The sequence below is a fragment of the Pipistrellus kuhlii genome, unplaced genomic scaffold (genome assembly GCF_014108245.1).
Source record: "Pipistrellus kuhlii isolate mPipKuh1 unplaced genomic scaffold, mPipKuh1.p scaffold_m20_p_30, whole genome shotgun sequence".
Taxonomy (NCBI): Eukaryota; Metazoa; Chordata; class Mammalia; order Chiroptera; family Vespertilionidae; genus Pipistrellus; species Pipistrellus kuhlii.
Window position 1 is genome coordinate 2,188,679 of NW_023425530.1, and position 20,232 is coordinate 2,208,910.

At 46.6% G+C, this 20,232-nt stretch overlaps 1 pseudogene across 1 annotated transcript; it reads right to left on the reverse strand.

The window, feature by feature from the left end:
* Window positions 1-10,621: 10,621 nt before the first annotated feature.
* On the reverse strand, window positions 10,622-11,894 carry LOC118731438 (annotated as a pseudogene). Its single transcript, XR_004991872.2, has 2 exons — window positions 11,297-11,894; window positions 10,622-10,657 (listed from the first exon to the last, which is right to left on the reverse strand). The product of XR_004991872.2 is annotated as a ubiquitin-conjugating enzyme E2 C-like (transcript).
* Window positions 11,895-20,232: the final 8,338 nt, after the last annotated feature.

Below are 20,232 nucleotides of genomic sequence, written 5' to 3' on the forward strand. Positions count from 1 at the left end.
CTCCCTTCCTCTCTATAAAAAATGAATAAAAAAATATATATTTTTTAAATCAATAAAATATATTTTTTAAAAAAAGATCCACAATGCACCCTATCCTGGGAAGGACTAGGGAGGGGAAAAGAAGGAAGGGAAGCAAGGTTGGTGATTCTCCTAGAGATCTGGGTTAAGAGAGATCTCTCTGAGGAGGTGGCATTTGAATTGACTTCTGAAGGTGAGAGCAGTGAGTCAGTCATGCAAAGGATCAGAGTGCTGCAGACCAGACAGAGGAGGCAGCGGGATGCAAAGGCCCTGGGGCAGGGTCATGCCTGGTGGTTAGAGGAAAGACAGGGGCCCTGGTGGCTGAGCAGAGGGAGGGAGCAAGGGGGAGAGAGGGAAGAGGTGAGGTCAGGGAGGTGATGAGGGGCAGGTCTTACAGAGCCACCTGGGCCTTGGGGAGAACTTGGGCTTTTACCCTGAGGGCGGGGTAACACTGGAGGGGCGTAGGCAGAGGGAAACAAGTGACTGAGAATTCCATTCATCGCTTACTCATTTATTTCCTTATTTCCTTCAAGACACACTCAGCAAGCATCTTCTCTGTGCTGGGCTGGGCAATGCCAAGCACCAGAGACATCACAACCGAGGGCCCTGCCCTGAAGGGTCTCCCAGTTGAGGGTGAGGGATACAGAGTTGGACACAGACACTCCCAGGCCTATGAGGTCAGGGCTTAAGTAGGAAGAGAGAACCCAGACTGGGAAAGGCCAGTATGTGGGCATGGCCTCCCAGACTGGTAGGCACTGGAGCTAGGGCTTTGGCAGATGAATAGGAGTTCAACATTCCCACTAAGGAGACACCTTCCCACGATCCATCACCAACTTTATAGTTGAGTGTGTGCCTCGTGGGGGGGAAAGCAGGAGGAAAGATTTGTGGTCAGTGGCAGCCACAGGAGGCTCATCTATCCCAATGCCATGTCCCCCCACCTTGGCTACCCCTTTCTCGGGCTCCTCTCCCCTCTCCAGTCACACCTCTTCCCAGAGCACCCTCTTCCCAAAAGCCTTCCCTGATTGCCTGCAGTCCTCCCCTGCCCCTGTCTTACCCGCCAGGACAGGATTGACCAGTTCTGGGAATCTGGGGTGCTGGCTTGGCCTCCATGATTCAGTCTGTACTTAGAAGCCAGTTAAGATGAAGCCCACTGGGAACTCCTCCTCCAGCAGTGGCAGGGGGGAGGGCGAGCTGGAGGCTGAGGCCAGAACAGGAAGTGGACAGAGTGTGGGCTCTAAGCCCACCCAGGAAGGAAAGATCCCCAGGAAGGAACTTAGAGACCCTGGGCCTCCACGTCCCCATCTATCCGCTGGGGTTGTTATGAGGATGAAATGACTGAGGTAGAGCACTGAGAAATGTTACTGAAGCACAGTCACTTACAATTGTCTGTGCTGAGAGTGTTAGGGGCAAAAATAGAATATTGGGGACTAGCTGTGGTTATGGGAAATAGTAACCATGCTCTGTTAACCATGATTGCCTTGTTCTGGTTCAAGAAAGGACATTTGAGCTGAAACCGGTTTGGCTCAATGGATAGAGCGTCGGCCTGGGGACTGAAGGGTCCTGGGTTCGATTCCGGTCAAGGGCATGTACCTTGGTTGCGGGCATATCCCCGGTGGGAGTGTGCAGGAGGCAGCTGATCGATGACTCTCTCTCATCGATGTTTCTGACTCTGTATCTCTCTCCCTTCCTCTCTGTTCAAAATCAATAAAATATATTTTAAAAAAAGAAAAAAGAAAGGACATTCGAACTTGGCTGGGATTGTAGCCCCACCCAGGACCTGGGCCTCAACCTTGGAATGTGGTCCATTTTCAGTCAAGAACTGCCCATTATCATGAAAAAATTACCGTATTTTTCTGACCATAAGACGCACTTTTTTTCCTCCAGAAGTGGGGGGAAAAAGTCCCTGCGTCTTATGGTCCAAATATAGCCTACACATATACTTTAAAAAAAAGTTTTTTTACTTGCCCGGCTCTGTGTGGTCTCTGTGTGCTTGCCCGGCTCTAAAATGGTTCTAAATGCTGCTGTTTACTTTACAGGGTTGATTACATGTGTTTATGACTGTGATGTTGGGTTTTAATGCACATAAAATATTTTAGGACACTATTTGTTTCAGAATCTTTTTTTCTTCATTTCCCTTCTCTAAAAACTGGTGCGTCTTATGGTCTGGAGCGTCTTATGGTCTGAAAAGTACGGTAACAACCTTTCCCCCCCAAAAAAAATGGAGTCCCACCCCAGCCCGAATAGCCTACCTCCCCATGCCTGTAATCCCTGCTTTCCCAGTAATCTTAGTCCCACCTGATAAGCAGCTGGTCTGTGGGGGTTTGCAGAGCAGAGTTTTGTGGGTGGCCTGCTGCTCTCCTGTGCTGCTGGTGGCACCGGAATAAACGCTCATATATGATGCAGCCCTGTCTCTGCTGAAATGGCTCAGGCAGTGACAGGCGGCCCGGACCCATGGGTTGTCTGGTTTCAAGAGGATATTCAGCCGAAACCGGTTTGGCTCAGTGGATAGAGCGTCGGCTTGGGGACTGAAAGGTTCTGGGTTTGATTCCAGTCAAGGGCATGTACCTTGGTTGCGGGCACATCCCCAGTAGGGGGTGTGCAAGAGGCAGCTGATCGATGACTCTCTCTCATAGATGTTTCTAACTCTCTATCTCTCTCCCTTCCTCTCTGTAAATAAATCAATAAGAGGATATTCAGAAAAAAGTGCAGTTTGGCCTGGCTGGTTGCTCATTTGGTTAGAGCAGTGGTCGGCAAACCACAGCTCGCGAGCCACATGCGGCTCTTTGGCCCCATGAGTGTGGCTCTTCCACAAAATACCACGGCCTGGGCAAGTATGCTTTGAAGAAGTGGCATTAGGAGAAGTTTAAGTTTAAAAAATTTGTCTCCCAAAAGATATTTCAATCGTTGTACTGTTGATATTTGGCTCTGTTGACTGATGAGTTTGCCAACTACTGGGTTAGAGCATCTTCCCAATACACCAAGCTTGTGGATTCAATTCCAGGTCAGGGCACATATAAGAAACAACAGTGAGTACATGCACAAGTAAGTGGGAAAACAAAGGGATGTCTCTCTCTCCCTTCCCCTCTCTCTAAAATCTATAAAAACATATTTTAAAAAATAGGACACATCCCTTTATTCTCACATGATGCTATTATCTCCCATTTTACAGATGAGTAAACTGAGGCACAGAGAGAATATATGGCTCCCCTGATTGGGTCCACAGTGGAAATGGCAGAGCCAGGATTTGAATCCCAATCACTTGGCTTCAAAAATCACACTATTGTCCGCTGACTATAAAGCTTCTTACACAATCATGAGATTTCACATTAAGATTTTTGAAAGTGGCTAAAAGCAAATTCCAGATGGATCACCCTTTCCAGAACAGAGGAGGGAGAGGGAGGGGGGAGAGACAGACTATAAACTACTCAAAGAAAACATGGGAATTAAAAATAATAATCCTAGTTTGTTAAAACATGACATTAAACCCTGAAGTCTTTAAATTTTTATATTTTATTGATTTTTTACAGAGAGGAGGAGAGAGGGATAGAGAGCTAGAAATGTTGATGAGAGAGAAACATCAACCAGCTGCCTCCTGCACACCCCCACCGGGGATGTGCCCACAACCAATGTACATGCCCTTGATCGGAATCGAACCTGGGACCTTTCAATTAGCAGATGGACGCTCTACCACTGAGCCAAACCAGTTTCGGCTAAACCCTGAAGTCTTTAATTAAAAGATTAATAACTGATTGCAAGCAAATGTAAAACTCTCTCTCTCTCTATCTCTCTATCTCTATCTCTCACACACACACACACACACACACACACACACACACACACATACACATACTAGACAGTCAATAGACAGTCAATAGCCAAAGTCAGGAAAACTTTTCCAAGATTGATTTCCTTAATATGTATTATAAATAGCTTTGGCAACGTAAAAACAACACATTGAAACCTGTAAAGAATATTTGTGTGTTTATTTGAACCCAACTGTCGACATATGCCAGGAAGCAGAACCTCAACGAATTGAGATAATGCCCCAGAGAATGGGGGTTACATCTGTATTTATACATTGCAATCAAAGGAGGGACATAGGGGGGTTACATGAAATCCATTGGTGATAGATTAAGGAGGTGGGATAAAACAAAGTGGGGGGAGGGGAGGGGGGGTTGGATAAAAAATAAAATGAGCCCCAAGTCGGCTTGGCTCAGTGGATAGAGCATCAGCCTGTGGACTGAAGGGTCCCAGGTTCGATTCCAACCAAGGGCACATGCCTGGATTGTGGGCTTAATCCCCAGTATGGGGCATGCGGGAGGCAGCCAATCAACGATTCTCATCATTGTTTCTCTCTCTCTCTCTCTCTCTCTCTCTCTCTCTCTCTCTCTCTCTCTCTCTCTCCTTCTTCTCTGAAATCAATGAAGAAATATATGTGTTTTTTTTTAAAAAGTAAAATAATGGACACATGTTTAGGTGGGTGCAGGAACAATTAACATGATAATGAATGAATTTGTGGTATCCATCCTGGCGCCTGGCACATTTGGTTGTACCCCCGGGGGTCCAGGAAAAGGGAAGTTAATAGTTACCCAGAGACTTCAAGAGTATGTTATCATAGATGCAAAAAGACAGATAGGCTTAGTTAAGGTTGACCTTTTCAGTGAAGGTATCGACCTAGGACGTAACTGCCCACCATAACTGCGTTTAGTTAAAGTATAATTTCAGACCATTCTTTGTGGTGACTTTAGGTCTCTGATTTTGCAAGACTGCCATGCAGGCCTCCCCTGAGCCTGTCAGGTCAGCATGTGGCCCCTTTCGTCCACAGCTTCAAAAGCTCAATAATGGCCAATAGGCCCATAAAAAAAGCCAAAAATACGAAGTTTTTGAAAAGGAAATACATGCCTTAGCCAGTTTGGGTTAGTGGATAGAGTATCAGCCTGTGGACTGAAGGGTCCCAGGTTCGATTCCAGTCAAGGGCACATGCCCAGGTTGCAGGCTCCATCCCCAGTAGAAGACGTGCAGGAGGCAGCCGATCAATGATTCCCTCTCATTGATGTTTCTCTCTCTCTCTCTACCTCTCTAAAATCAATAAAAATACATTTTAAAAAAAAGGAAATACAGTGCCTTCTGAACATGACATAAAGTCATTTTCATTCATATAAACTAGATATAAAGTAAAACAAACTAGTATAAAGTAAAACTATCATGAAATAGCTTTATAAAAATGAAATGTTAGGTTGCTGAAGGTGAAAAACTTTAATCATTCACCATGTTGCTGGGGTTTTGGGGAAAGAGCCATTTCACATCTTGGGGTTTGGAGTGCGAGAAACAGCATGATCTCTCTGATAATAGCTATTGAAATAACAAACTAGCTATAGGCCTCTGGGAGTCTCCATGTGCCCAAGGACAGATTACAGCACAATGCATGTGCTGAGCAATTTACAGCAAACCACGAGGCTGGTTTAGGGAACAAAGGGGGAAACTGAGGCAGGCGGGGAAGTTGTAGAACGGGGGTGTGCACTCTCTCCAGGGAAGGTGAGCAGGCTGGCTCTACCTGCAGAACCAGGTCAGCACGGCCCCAGCCACCTCCCTTATCAGGCTAAGCTCCAGGCCTCACGTGTCATACCTGTTGATGTCTAGGACAGATCAGAGCAAGGCCCAGGAACATATGGAGGCCAAGCCGGCCACCCTGAGCCCTGTGAGTGTCGGGTGCCAGTTCCAATTAATTCTGACTCTCTCATTAAGCTGCTCGGGGAAAGCCAGGTGGCTGTGCGCAGCAGGCCCTGGGCGTGGCCTGCTGGATTAGAGGAATCATGTTTCTGCCTGGAAACACTACTATCTGTCAGGAGCAATTATGGAGGAGCCGGGAAGGCAGGGATAAGCTGGAGAATCCCTGCGTCTGGGACCTGGGAGGCCCAGCACCGTAGGATCACTGAAACTGCGGACTCCCGGCATCTTGGAAGGCCTGGCGTTCCAGACCCTCAGAATATTCACCCCTCCTCATGGACATTCTAGAATCCAGGGCTCAGGGTTCCCTACGAATCAACACACAGGTGACTTCTGGGTGTCTTAGGGGGCAAAGGAATGAGGGGGAAGGTTCTGAGGGAGTTCAGAGAATCAGTGGGAAGTGAGAAGAACAGGTTTTTTAAAAGGGCCAGATATACATATAATACCTTAATAAAAAAATGAAAGAAAAAAAAAGGCCAGAATGCATGGGTCCTCTGAAGCAGAAGGGATACGTGTGGGTGGGGCTGGTGTCCCCTGATACTGCAGGCAGACAGGAAGGGAGGGTGAGGTCTGTGCCCATTTGCCCCTACGGGTGACATAGCCACTGAATTTGGCCAAATTCTGGAGTCACAGATGTTTAGTCTCTTGTGACACCCCCCTGCATTGATTTTTAGAGAGTGGGAGCGAGAAAGGGGGAGGGGGAAAGAGAGAGAAAAACATCAATGAGAGAGAGACACATCGATTTGTTACTTCCCACACATGCCTCCACCCGGGTCAGGAACTAACCTGCAACCCAGATAGGTGCCCTTGACCAAGAATCGAACCCACAACCCTTTGGTGCACGGGCTGACGCTCTAACCACTGAACCCACTGGCCAGGGCCAAAAGAGGTTTGTTATTGGACTTGTCCCCTCAAACTGCAAGCCCAGAGGCCCACACAATGTTTCTGTTGCATTTATTTATTTATTTATTTATTTACTTTACATTTTATTGATTTCAGAGAGGAAGGGAGAGAGATAGAAACATCCATGATGAGAGAGACTCATTGATTGGTTGGCCCCTGAACAGCCACCACTGGGGAATCAAACTTTTAACCCAGGCATGTGCCCTTGACCGGAATTGAACCTGGGGCCCTTCAGTCTGCAGGTTCTTGCTCTAGCCACTGAGCCAAATCAGCTAGGGCTGTTTTTTGGGGTTTTTTTTTTTTAAAGAATTGGTCAGTAAGTGTTTCCATATAAGAGGTTGGAGCTCTACTGGGCCCCCAGTCCAAGGGTCAGCCATGGGCCCTCTGAGGACGGGACACAAATTCCCTACAATCCCTGCCTGGTCCTATGCACGCCCTGAGCCCTGAAGGGCTGGCCTTCCCTGGTCCAGTAAGAGAACTGACTTGTATCCTCATCTTGATCAGGAAAGCGAGTCCCAAGGAAGCTGTTTGCCAATGTCTCTCCTTCCCCCACGAAGAGATGCTAAGAAGGTTATGGAAAAAGCAAATGGGCATCCCTCCATGCTTTGCAATCAGCTACCCCATTGGGTCCCTGTCACCAAGCCTATAAGGTCCGTACTTTTGTTCTGTTTCTCAGAAGAGAAAACGGAGGCTTCCCCAAAGCCACGCAGGAAGGTGAAGCAGGCAGAAATGGAACATAGCAGAAGTGAGTCAGCAGGAGAGCTCAGGGGCCTCTGCCAGGCGGGCGCAGCACCAAAAAGAAAATGTGGTGTGGAAAGGGCGGCTTTGAGAAGGGCATGGGGAGGAGTTTGGATTTCCTTCTAAGGGCAATGGGGAGCCATGGGAGGGTTTGAAACAAGGGAGTGGCCTCATCTAATTTATGTTAGAAAGGTCCCTGGCAATGTGGAATCTATTTTAGAAGATGGCTTTATCTCAGGTCAGAGTGCTCTCTTCATAGCTACTACTTCTTGGGTCTACGTGTCCCACTCCAAAGAAATTTCATAAGAAATTCATTGCTAGGATACCTGGTAAAAGAGAGTTCATGGTGGTCCCTGTTGGTAAATTATGTTATTTCTAGTTCTATTAAAAACAAAGGCTATTTGCTAGCAACCTGTTCAAAAGTAGCATCCTTCATATATAAATAGTCATTAGAGATAAATAAAAATAGATATGCAAAGGACATGGATGTCACTGTGAACACATAAAAGACATAGCCCTACCTGGTTTGGCTCAGTGGGTAAAGCATTGGCCTTTGGACTGAAGAGTTCCAGGTTTGATTCCAGTCAAGGGCTCATACCTAGGTTGCAAGCTCGATCCCTGGCCCTGGTTCAGGCCCATGGGGGATGCAAACAATCCATGTGTCTCTCTCACATCAATGACTCTCTCTCTGTGTCTCTCTCCCTCCCTTCTACCCTCTCTAAATATCAATGTTCAGGTGAGGATTAACACTGAAAATTAAAAATAAAAGACCGCACTAGCCAGTATGGCTCAGTGGATAAAGCATCCACCTGCAGGATGAAGGGTCCCAGGTTCGATTCTGGTTAAGGGCACATGCCCAGGTTGCAGGCTCCATCCCTAGTAGGTGGCCTGCAGGAAGCAGCTGATCAATGATTCTCTTGTCATTGATGTTCCTCTCTGAAATCAATAATATCTATATATATATATTTAAAATAATAACAAAAAATAAATCAATGGAAAAATATCTTTGGGTGAGGATTCAAAATAAATAAATAAATATAAAAAGGTGGCTGTACCAATCAAAAAATTAAAAAGTGGTATATTATTATTATTATTATTATTATTTTAAATATATTTTATTGATTTTTTTACAGAGAGGAAGACAGAGGGATAGAGATTTAGAAACATTGATGAGAGAGAAACATCGATCAGCTGCCTCTTGCACACCCCCCACTAAGGATGTGCCCGAAACCAAGGCACATGCCCTTGACCAGAATCGAACCTGGGACCTTTCAGTCCGCAGGCAGACGCCCTATCCACTGAGCCAAACCAGTTTGGGCTAATTTTAAAAAATAATAAAAAAATAGAAGACATAGGTGGGAAATCATAAAATAAAGACTCACATAAAAAGTGTTTAATCACCCTAGGATTCTCTAATATTCAACAATGATACTAAGTTCTGTGAGGGTGCAAGTCAAAGAACACATCTGTTGCTGGCGTAAGTTAGTACCATCTTTCATGAAGGTAAAATGGCAAAGTGTACTGAAAGCCTTTGATGGGTAATAACTAATTATAATGACTCACCTTTGCCCAGTGACAAATCAATTTCATTTATTGTGTTTTGTTTCCACGAGAGCAGAAACTGCCCGAAGGCAGGGATTTTTGTCTGTTTTGTTCACTGCTGAGTCCCTGATGCCTGGAATAGCATCTCATCTACTCATTTCCCTGTGCGCTGACTGAGAGAACTGGTGAGCTGGACCGAAAGGGAAGTTTTGTGCAGGCCTCGGAGCTTCTGCCTTCTTAGGTCTTTAAGACAATCCTCACACCCTGAGCAGTGAGGGGAGGGCTCCCAGGGGCTCCCACTGACCCGTGGGTGAATGGATGTGCTTGCAGTTATAAGTGATTTCTGATCACTTACGGACTCCTTGGGCTGTGCCAGGCAGGGTTTAAGAGCTTTACAAAACTCAACTCAATCACTTAACAGCAAAGCCATGATTTGGTCTAATATCAGGTCCATTTTACAGACAAGGAAACTGAGTCCACAGCATTAAAGTAGCTCTCTAGCTAGGGCCTGGCACATGGTAGGTGCTGAGGTTTAGTAGAACCTAAATTTTCCTCCATCAGTTTCATGAACACCTGTTTCTGTCTCCTGTCACCTTTCCTTGGGGGTCCCATGACAGACTCTCGGTACCACCACTAAGTGCTCCATAAATGTTTCAGTTCTCTTAATTCTTTTTAAAAATATATATATTTTATTGATTTTTTTTTTACAGAGAGGAAGGGAGAGGGATAGAGAGTTAGAAACATCAATCAGCTGCCTCCAGTACACCCCCTACTGCGTATGTACTCCCAACCAAGGTACATGGCCGTGACTGGAATCAAACCTGAACCCTTGAGTCTGCAGGCTAATGCTCTATCCACTGAGCCAAACCGGTCAGGGCTCAGATCTCTAATTCTTTCGGTGACTCAACACAGAGCTGCCGAGGAAGGTGAATGGAGAGGTAGTGTCAGGTTTCTGTGGGTTTGGAGACAAGAGACACATAGAGTTACCTCTCCTCCCCAGAAACACACTCAAGAACATACACTCCCAGACCTATGAAGACACACCCACTTCAAAACAAGCACATGCAGCCCAACCGGTGTGGCTCAGTAGTTGAGCGTTGACCTATAAACCAGGAGGTCATGGTTCAATTCCCAATCAGGACGCATGCCTGGGTTACGGGCTCCATCCCCATTGTGCGGTGTGCAGAAAGCAGCCCATCAATGATTCTCTCTCATCACTGATATTTCTTTCTTTTTTTTAAATATATTTTATTGATTTTTTTTTTTACAGAGAGGAAGGGAAAGAGATAGAGAGCTAGAAACGTCGATGAGAGAGAAACATCGACCAGCTGCCTTCTGCACACCCCCCACCACCACCACCACCGGGGATGTGCCCGCAACCAACATACATGCCCCTGACTGGAATCGAACCTGGGACCTTTCAGTCCGCAGACCGACGCTCTACCACTGAGCCAAACCTGTTTCAGTTCATCACTGATATTTCTATCTTTCACTCCCTCTTCCTTCCCCTCTAAAATCAATAAAAACATTTTAAAAAGCACACCCAGACCAATGCAGACATAGTCCCAAACAAGCATAGATATACACATGATATATGCACACACATTAGGGCCAGGTTAGGTGGGATTCCCCTGTGCCAGCCTCCACCTCCATCCCTCCTCCTTGGGGCCCAGGGCCTCCTGCTAAGGAGGAGCTAGGCAGGGATGGCTGCATGGCCTTTGGACGCCACCTGGTGGGTACAAGGGACAGGGGGCATGACAGCTCCAGCTTAACATCCCTGCGGGTCTCGGGGTTCCTCTGTGTTCATCTGTGATTGCTTATGTCTCTATTTGCATCTGTGTCTCTATTTCTCTGTCTCAGCCTCTTCTCTCTTCCTTTTCTTTCTGTGTCTCTCTCTCTCCAGCTCTGTCTCATCTTCTGTGGCTCTCCATCTCTTTTTCTTTCTCCCTTCACACCTCTTCCCCACTGCCAGAGCCCAAAGTCTCTTCAATAACTTCAAATTGTATTTATTTAATATATTCATCACAGGGGCTCAACCAGAGACTTAATTTAAAAAACAAAGACACAAAACAAATATGACACCACAGCTGAAGATAGAGTCCTACACAGAAATCAAGGCGAGGACAGACCATCAAGGAAAAAAGTAAAAAGACAGCACAAAGCCCTGACTGGTTTGGCTCAGTGGATAAGAGCGTTGGCCTGCAGATTGAAGGTTCCCAGGTTTGATTCCGGTCAAGGGCATGTACCTTGGTTGCGGGCACATCCCCAGTGGGGTGGGGTGCAGGATGCAGCTGATTGATGTTTCTAACTCTCTATCCCTCTTCCTTCCTTTTGTAAAAAATCAATAAAATAAAATTTTAAAAAAAGCACAAGGAGACAGGCTGGACCGCCCCGGGCAGGGCTCTTGGCTGGAGACCTGCTTTGCATGGTTTTCCTGTAGGTACTTCTTGAAGACCGTAGGGTTTTCCCAGAGCTCTGCAGCATGTGTGTTCAAAGGGCTGTCGACGTTGGGTTCTCCCAGCGGGCTCTGGATGGAGAGCAGGATGGTCCTGACGTCATACAGGGCAGACCACTTGTCCTTTAGGATGTCCAGGCAGATGTTACCCTGGGTGTCTATGTTGGGGTGGTAGCAGGGCGTGAAGAACTTCACCATGGGAGCGTTGTACGGGTAGCCACTGGGGAACTCTAGGGAGAGTTTATACCTCAAGTCTACGTATACTGTGCCAGCTGCTCCATGGATGGTCCCCACCCATTTGCAAAGGTTGTCTGATTCAGAGAAGGAAGGAATTCCTTTCATCAGCTCCTGCTGTAACCTCTTGTCCACGGGCCCCAGGCGGCGCCCCACTGGGCTCAGCTCCTTTACGAGCTGCGGCGACGCTGGCGGCAGCTGGGTCACGGTGTTGGAAGGCCATCGGGGCAGCACTGGCAGACTCGGACACTGAGACCGACACTGAGAACACGACTGTAACTCTGTGTACCCCTCTTATTAGCCACATCCCCTGTGCCCTGTCCCCCAATGATATCATCCTGGCACTTCTTGCCACCAAAGGCTGTCACTATGACTCAGTCGAGGTGGGGTGTGATGACCAACCTCATCAGCTTTGCCTGCCAGCCACACCTGCCTTCTATGTTCTGGTCTTTGGGGAGGGGACCTCATACCTGGAGGAGCACGTGGTCCCCCTGCTTTATCCTTGTCCAGCCTCTGTTTGGACAAGGGCAGAGCAGAGGACAGAGGGTGCGGCTAATAAGGGGTACACAGGGAGGGATGATTGGGGTGCCTGGTTCCGTTACTGAAGAGGCCCATAGGCCATGTTGGCTTACCCCTTCCCCAGGGCTGGTTACTGCTGACTCCCTATTGGGCCCCCAAGCAAGGAAGGTCCAAGAGAGGGGAAGGAACAGTCACCCTTGAACCTTACTAAGAGAGCAGGGATCTCTTCTCAATGCCCCGCCCACCACATCACCTGCTAGCTGACACCTGAACCCTGACCACCCAGACTTTGGAGGCCACTCTGCCTGACCCCATGTCTCCCCTGCACCTGCCTGCTCTGAGGTGCTGCACCCTTTCCTTTCTGGGCTACTGCACATTCTGTTCCCTCTCCCAGAATGCCCTTCCAGTCACCTCCTCCAGGAGCCTCTTAATCTCTTCTTTTCCTTATTCCATCCCGTCCCTGAAATCATCCACTGAGCTCCGGAAGCAGGTCTGTCTTGGTTATGGTCATGGCTGCATCCCTGGCAGAGCCCAGCACACAGGAAATGCCCAGGAAGTGTTTGCTAAATGAATGAGTGAGCTATTCAATAGAAAAGGCTCTTAAGTAACTCTTGAGCCCAGATCTTTGATCTTGCCTTGCTGGGGGTGGGAGGGGGCTTGGCCAAGTGGGCTTCTTCCCTCTCTGTGTCCTGTTTTTCCAGGGACAGGGGCTGAAGGGACATTTTCTCAGCTGCTTGTGAAATCTACCCTGCTGGGTCTCATTTCAGCTGAGTCTGTAAACATTTGGTCCGTCGTGGCCGGCAGCAACTATGCAGGAGAAGCTTCAGTGCCTTTTATGAGCCTCCCTTTTATGAGGTTTCTGTGGCTGGGTATGTGGGGCGCCCTGCCAGTTTCTCAGCAGGTTGGCATGAGGTAGGTAAGACTGAAGAACTGGAAGATGTGGCGAGAGGCTCCCAGCACTTAACCCCGCAGCATGCAGCATTCAAGAGGCCAAACCTGGGGCCTCTTGGTTTTAAAAATTAATGCAGCCCTAACTGGTTTGGCTCAGTGGATAGAGTGTCAGCCTGCGGACTGAAGTGTCCCAGGTTCGATTCCGGTCAAGGGCATGTACCTTGGTTGTGGACACATCCCCAGTAGGGGGTGTGCAGGAGGCAGCTGATCGATGTTTCTCTCTCATCGATGTTTCTAACTCTCTCTCCCTTCTCCTTTCCTCTCTGTAAAAAAATCAATAAAAAATGTTTTTAATTAAAAAAATTATTAATGCACTATCATAGATTACAGATGGACATGAATGCCAAATGGACCCCTTCCTCACATCTTTGATCTTGCCTTGCTGGGGGTGGGAGGGGACTTGGCCAAGTGGGCTTCTTCCCTCTCTGTGTCCTGTTATTCCAGGGACAGGGACTGAAGGGACATTTTCTCAGCTGCTTGTGAAATCTACCCTGCTGGGTCTCATTTCAGCTGAGTCTGTAAACATTTGGTCCTTCGTGGCCGGCAGCACTTGCTCCGTAGAGGGAGGGCTTTCTGGCGGAGGCAGAGGCCTACTTCAGACCTGGTTCTTGTAGGATTAACAGCAACTACAACCATTTGTTAAGAGCCTACTACATGCACATACTGTGTAAAGCACTTTAAATGCATCATCTTCTCACATCCTCTGAATCGCCCTGCCCATTTTACAAGAAAATTCAGAGGGGTTCAAGGTCATCCAGGTGGCGAAGGGCAGAGCTGGGGTTGGAACTCTCCCGCCTAGCTTGGTCTCAAGTCACCCAACCCTCATGGAGGCCTCCCCAAAAGGGCCACCATCCCAGTGCTTCTCAACCGTCAGGATCCCAGGAGTGGCTGGAGGTAGGGCCTGAATCAAACCAGCACGTCTGACTTGGGGCCTGGGAACCCCAACTCTCAGACCTGCTGGAGGTGAAGTAAGGTGCATTTTAAAAAATTATGTATTGATTTGAGAAACATCAATTTGTTGTTTCACTTATGTGTTCATTGGTTGCTTCTTGCATATGACCTGGACTGAACCTGCAGCCTGAGCATATAGGGATGATGCTCTAGTGAGCTGCTGGGCTGGAGCAGGAGGTGCATTTTATTTATTTATTTATTTATTTATTTATTTATTTATTTATTTATTAAATATATTTTATTGAATTTGTATAGAGAGGAAGGGAGAGAGATAGAGAGCTAGAAACATCGATGAGAGAGTGTCATCGATCAGCTGCCTCTTGCACACCCCCTACTGGGGATATGCCCGCAACCAAGGCACATGCCCTTGACTGGAATCGAACCTGGGACCCTTCAGTCCCCAAGCCGATGCTCTATCCATTGAGCCAAACCAGTCTCGGCAGGAGGTGCATTTTAAAGAAGCACGTAACTCCCTATACCTTCCTCAGTTCTAAGTAACGGCAGTCCTACTACTGCACAGTCCAAACATGTCTGTAGTGCCCCCTCTGCGTCTCAGCAGATAATCTTCCACCTGGTGTTTATTGCCCACACCAGAAGACACAGGATCTAGAGGCCCCATAACACTTTAAACTAGAGGAATTTTGTACCAGGTCTCAAAAGAGCCAGTAGGTCATACAAAGGTGAAGCAATCTGGAAACTTGAAGATACAGAATTATTCTGTATTTTCTTTCTCCTCCTAAGTTCGGTAAGCATTCACTACTCTGTGTCTACCACATTCCAGGTGGGTTAGCCAAGTCTTTATTTTCTGGCTTTTGACTCTTTATGACATCTGGGCCTCACCTTGGACCATGTGACCAAGATAGGGACAGTGATACTACACAGGAGAGACCTGGAAGCCAGTTAACAGTCACCCCATCCCCACTAACCAAGACTTTGTGGATGTGTGTTTAAAAGGTAAAAAGCCCTTGTTATAACGTTGCATTTGAAATTTTTTGACTAAAAGTAACACATGCAATGTAAGCCTGGCAATCATCCTGCAGGTGTGGGAATTCCTACAAAGTGAGAAAATTTAACCTAGGAGCTCTTTTGAAATGTAATGAAATTATTAAGAATACAAAATTTAGCAGTTGATGAAGTTGACAAATTTTTGTAGATGTGGAGACGTTTGATAAGGTATTAATTCTGATTTTACAGTCTTCTTTTTGTATTTGTGGAGCCAATAAATTCTTTCCTTTAGCCTCCTCATTTTACAGGTCTCCTATAAACACGGGCATCCTGGGCCCTATTCCTGAAGGAATTCTTAGTGCCTGGCAAAATTTATTAAGCACTTACTATGTGCCAGGAGCAATTCTGAGCTTTAAAATTAATTGTTAAAAAATCCTCATCTCAGGATATGTTTATTGATTTTCTTTCTTTTTTTTTTTTTATTGACTTTTGTACAGAGGAAGAGAGAGGGATAGAGAGAAACATCAATGCGAAACATCAATCAGCTGCCTCTTGCACACTCCCTACTGGGGATGTGCCCACAACCAAGATACATGCCCTTGACCGGAATCAAACCTGGGGCCTTTCAGTCCGCAGGCTGACACTCTATCCACTGAGCCAATCCAGTTTCAGCTTGATTTGCTTATGTATTTATTTATTTATTCAATCCTCACCTTTGGATATTCTTTCCATTGCTTTTTTTTTTTTTTTTAAATAGGAAACTTTTGCCGAGACCGGTTTGGCTCAATGGATAAAGCGTCGGCTTGGGGACTGAAGGGTCCCAGGTTCGATTCCAGTCAAGGGCATGTACCTTGGTTGCGGGCATATCCCCAGTAGCGGGTGTGCAAGAGGCAGCTGATCGATGACTCTCTCTCATCAATGTTTCTAACTCTCTATCTCTCTCCCTTCCTCTCTGTACAAAATCAATAAAATATATTTAAATAAATAAATAAATAAATAAATAGGAAACTTTTTTTTTTGTATTGATTTTTTACAGAGAAGAAGGGAGAGGGACAGAGAGCTAGAAGCATCAATGAGAAAGAAACATTGACCAGCTGCCTCCTGCACAGCCCCCACCGGGGAGGTGCCCGCAACCAAGGTACATGCCCTTGACCGGAATCGAACCCGGGACCTTCTAGTCTGCAGGCCGACGCTCCATCCACTGAGCCAAATCAGTTCCGGTAGAGAAACATCTTTTTAAAAAATGTATTTTTATTGGTTTCAGAGAGGAAGGGAGAGGGAGAGAGGTAAAAACATCAATGATGAAAGAGTATCATTGATTGCTTTCTGCATGCCCCACACTGGAGATTGAGTCCGCAAACCAGGCATGTGCCCTGTCTGGGAATCTAACTGTGACCTCTTGGCTCCTGGTCAACACTCAACTACTGAGCCACGCTGGCTGGGCCCCATTGCTTTTTAGAGAGACTGGAAGAGCAAGGGAAAGACAAAGAGAAACAATGACATGAGAGAAACACATCAATTGGTTGCTTCCTGCACGAGCCCTGACAAGGGCACAGGTTGGGGAGGAGCCTGCAACCAAGATACATGTTCTTGACCGGAATCGAACCTGAAGGTTTCAGTCTATTGGGCTGTTCATTGATTTTTAGAGAAAAGGAGATATCAATGAGAGAAAAACATTGATCAGTTGCCTCCCATATGAGCCCTGACCAGGGATCAAAAATGCAACCTTGGTATGTGCCCTGACAGAATCAAAACTGCCACCTTTTGATGTATGGGATGAAACTCCAACCAACTGAGCCATTCGGCCAGGGCTATATTAATCAATTTAATCACAGCAAAGGCCCTCTATGGTAAATACTATCACTATTCCCTTCTGCCAGTTATGGAAGCCAAAGCAGAGAAAAATTAGTAATTTCCTGTGGACAGGCCTTACCATATAGGGATGAGGTGCAGGCAGACAGGTGGGTTGATTCTAAGCAGTCTGTTTCTTGAGCCTCGCTTCCCAGTTTATATCCCAGTGGTTCTCACTCCTGATACCTAACAGATCCCCACCTTTAAAATTATTTTAAATTAGTAGCCCTGCACACGAATCTGTGGGGCAGTAGCTCTGTGGGGCTGCTCCATGCCCACTGCCCAGAGGCTCTCTGTGGCCCAGAGGCCTATCCTCGACCAGGTGCAGAATGCTTGCCTTATCGCCGGGGCAACGAAGCAAGCATTCTACCAGGCCACTCACGCTGCCTGCTCTCAGTGGCCACCTCTCCTACCCCCTGGACTGGGGGACTCCAGCAGGGCTGAAAGGATTGGGCATCACCATCTCATGGCTATGGGTGCTGCCATCTTTGTGATGGAATGATGGTTAATTTGCATATTATCATTTTATTAGATAGGATTGTGATTAAATATACATAAAATGTAACTATTTTTAAAATATATATTTTATTGATTTTTTACAGAGAGGAAGGGAGAGGGATGGTTAGAAACATCTATGAGAGAAACACCCATCAGCCACCTCCTGAATTCCTCCCACTGGGGATGTGCCTGCAACCAAGGTACAGGCCCTTAACTGGAATCAAACTTGGGCCCCCAAACCTGGGACTCCTCACTCTGAAGGCCGACACTCCATCCACTGAGCCAAACAGGCCAGGGCACAATTTTGAAGTATTTAGCTTAATGGCATTAAGTACATTAACAATGTTGTGCAACCATCCCCACCCTCCATCTCCAGAGTGTTCTCATATTACCAAACTGAAACTCTGTCCCTATTAAATACTAACTACTCGTTCCTCTACCACAGCCCCTGGCTCCCATCACATACTTTCTTTTTTTTTTTTTTTAAGTATTTTTTTTAAATACATTTTTTATTTATTTCAGAGAAGAAGGAAGAGGGAGAGATAGAAATATCAATGATGAGAGAATCGGCTGCCTCCTGCTCATCCCCTATTGGGGATTGAGCCTGCAACCCAGATATGTGCTCCTGACTGGAATCAAACCCAGGACCCTTCAGTCCACAGGCCAATGCTCTATCCACTGAGCAAAACCAGCTAGGGCCCACAATATGCTTTGTTTTTATGGATCTGACTCCTTTAAGGACCTCTTATGAATGCAATCACACAATATTTGTCCTTTTGTGACTGGATTATTTCACTGAGCATAATGTCCATCTCTTTGTAGCAGATGTCAGAATGTCCTTCCTTTTTAAGGATGAATACAATAGTATTCTACTGTCTGGATGGCTATCATAAAACAAACAGACAGCCCTGGACAGTTCAGCTTAGTAAATAGAGCATTGGCCTGTCAGCAAAAGGGTCCCTGGTTCGATTTCGGTCAAGGGCACATAACTTGGTTGCAGGCTCCTACCTGGCCTGGGGCCTGGAGCAGGAGGCAATCAATCTATGTGTTTCTCTCATATCTATGTTTCTCTCTCTTTCACTCTCTTCCACTCTCCCTAAATATAATTGGAAAAATATCCTCAGGCAAGGATTAACAAAAACAAAAAAATAAAATGGAACAAAAAAACCCCCAGAAACTAACAAGTGTTGGCAAGGGTATGGAGAAATTAGAAAGCTTGTTCTTGGCTGGTGGGAATAGAAAATGGTGCAGCCACATTTAGGCGGTTCCTCAAGTTAAAAAGTCTCCACCAAGAGAACGGCAAACAGATACACCTGTCTTCATGGCAGCATTATGCACAGAAGCCAAAGGATGGAACAACCCGAGTGTCCCTTTCATTTTTCCAATGATTTTTTTAGAGTGAAAGGAAGGGAGGGAGAGAAAAGCTGATGTGAGACACAGTGATTGGCTGCCTCCTGCATGTGCCTGGACCAGGGCTGGGGATCCAACCCGTGACCCTTTGGTCCTCAGGTCGATGCTCTAACCACTGAACCCACTGGCCAGGGCTGCAGCCCTTTTATGTAACAGGTATCTTGTTCTACCTCCTCTTTTCTCTCCTGAAATAAAAATCAGAGTGAATATAACCTAACTACACACAACTTTAAAAAAGTAACAATCCAACCAATGTGATGCATTAATTATCAGATAGAGACAGAAAAAACAAGAATGTCCGACACTGAGCACGAAGGTGAGGACCTACCTATTCAGACAATACCGATCAGGCAGAATCAGCAAGGAGGCAGAGACCCCAGAAGCTCTGCTCACAGAAATGGTGAGCAACTCTTGGTAAGGTTCTGTACTGAACAATAAGCACTCCTCTCAATTTACCCAGATGTTGCACCCCTGGGAAAATCCATATGAAGTCCTGGCCCCCAAGACCTCAGAATGTGACCCCATTTGGAGACAAGGCCTTTACACAGGTAGCATGTCATTAGGGTGACCCTAATCCAGTATGACTGTGTCCTTATAAAAAGGGGACATTTGAATGCAAACACACAGGGAGGCTGGGTAAAGGAGGCAGAGATAGGGCGATGCTTCCACACAGCAAGAATGCCAGAAATTGGCAGTGACCACCAGAAAAGATTCTCCTTCACGGCCTCAGGAGGAATTAGCTCTGCCAACACCTTGATCTTGAACTTCTAGCCTCCATTACTGGGAGAGAATAAATTTGTTTCAAACCATACAGATTGCAGTACTGTGTTATGGCAGCCCTAGTAAACTAAACATTTTGTGTCTCTACATACTAATAAAACAGAGCTGGGCCCTGGCTGGCATGGATCAGTGGTTAGAGTGTTGGTCTGTGCACTCAAGGGTCAAGGGTTAGATTCCTGGTCAAGAGCACATATCTGGGTTGCAGGATCAATCCTAGGCCCTGGTTGGGGCACATGTAGAAGGGAGGCAACCAATCCATGTGTCTCTCTCACATCCATGTTTCTCTCTCTCTCCCTCCAACCCTCCTTCCACAATAAAAATCAATGGGAAAAGACAAAAACAAAACAAAAACATCTTTTATTAAAAGGATTAACAAAAAAGGCCCAGCTAACTGGGAAGGGGCTGTCCAGGGGGAACTGCCTGCACTGTTCCCCAAGGCTTCCCCAAGCAGCTCGGTGGCAGTGCCCCAGTTGAGCGCCCTGGTGGCACTCTAGGATGCAACTCTGCCTGCCGGAGTAATGGCTCCATTACAGCTACGTGACCACAGCTAAACTGCTCTCACCCACTACCTCAGGCTAAGTCTGGCTTTTCGTGCCCCAAATGGAAAGCCCAGACTATACTTTGTAGAGACTGACTTCTGTGCAGGAAGCAATATGCCATGTCGTCCCCCGTCCGCAACATGGGGCCGATGTCCTGTCAACCTGTCATTG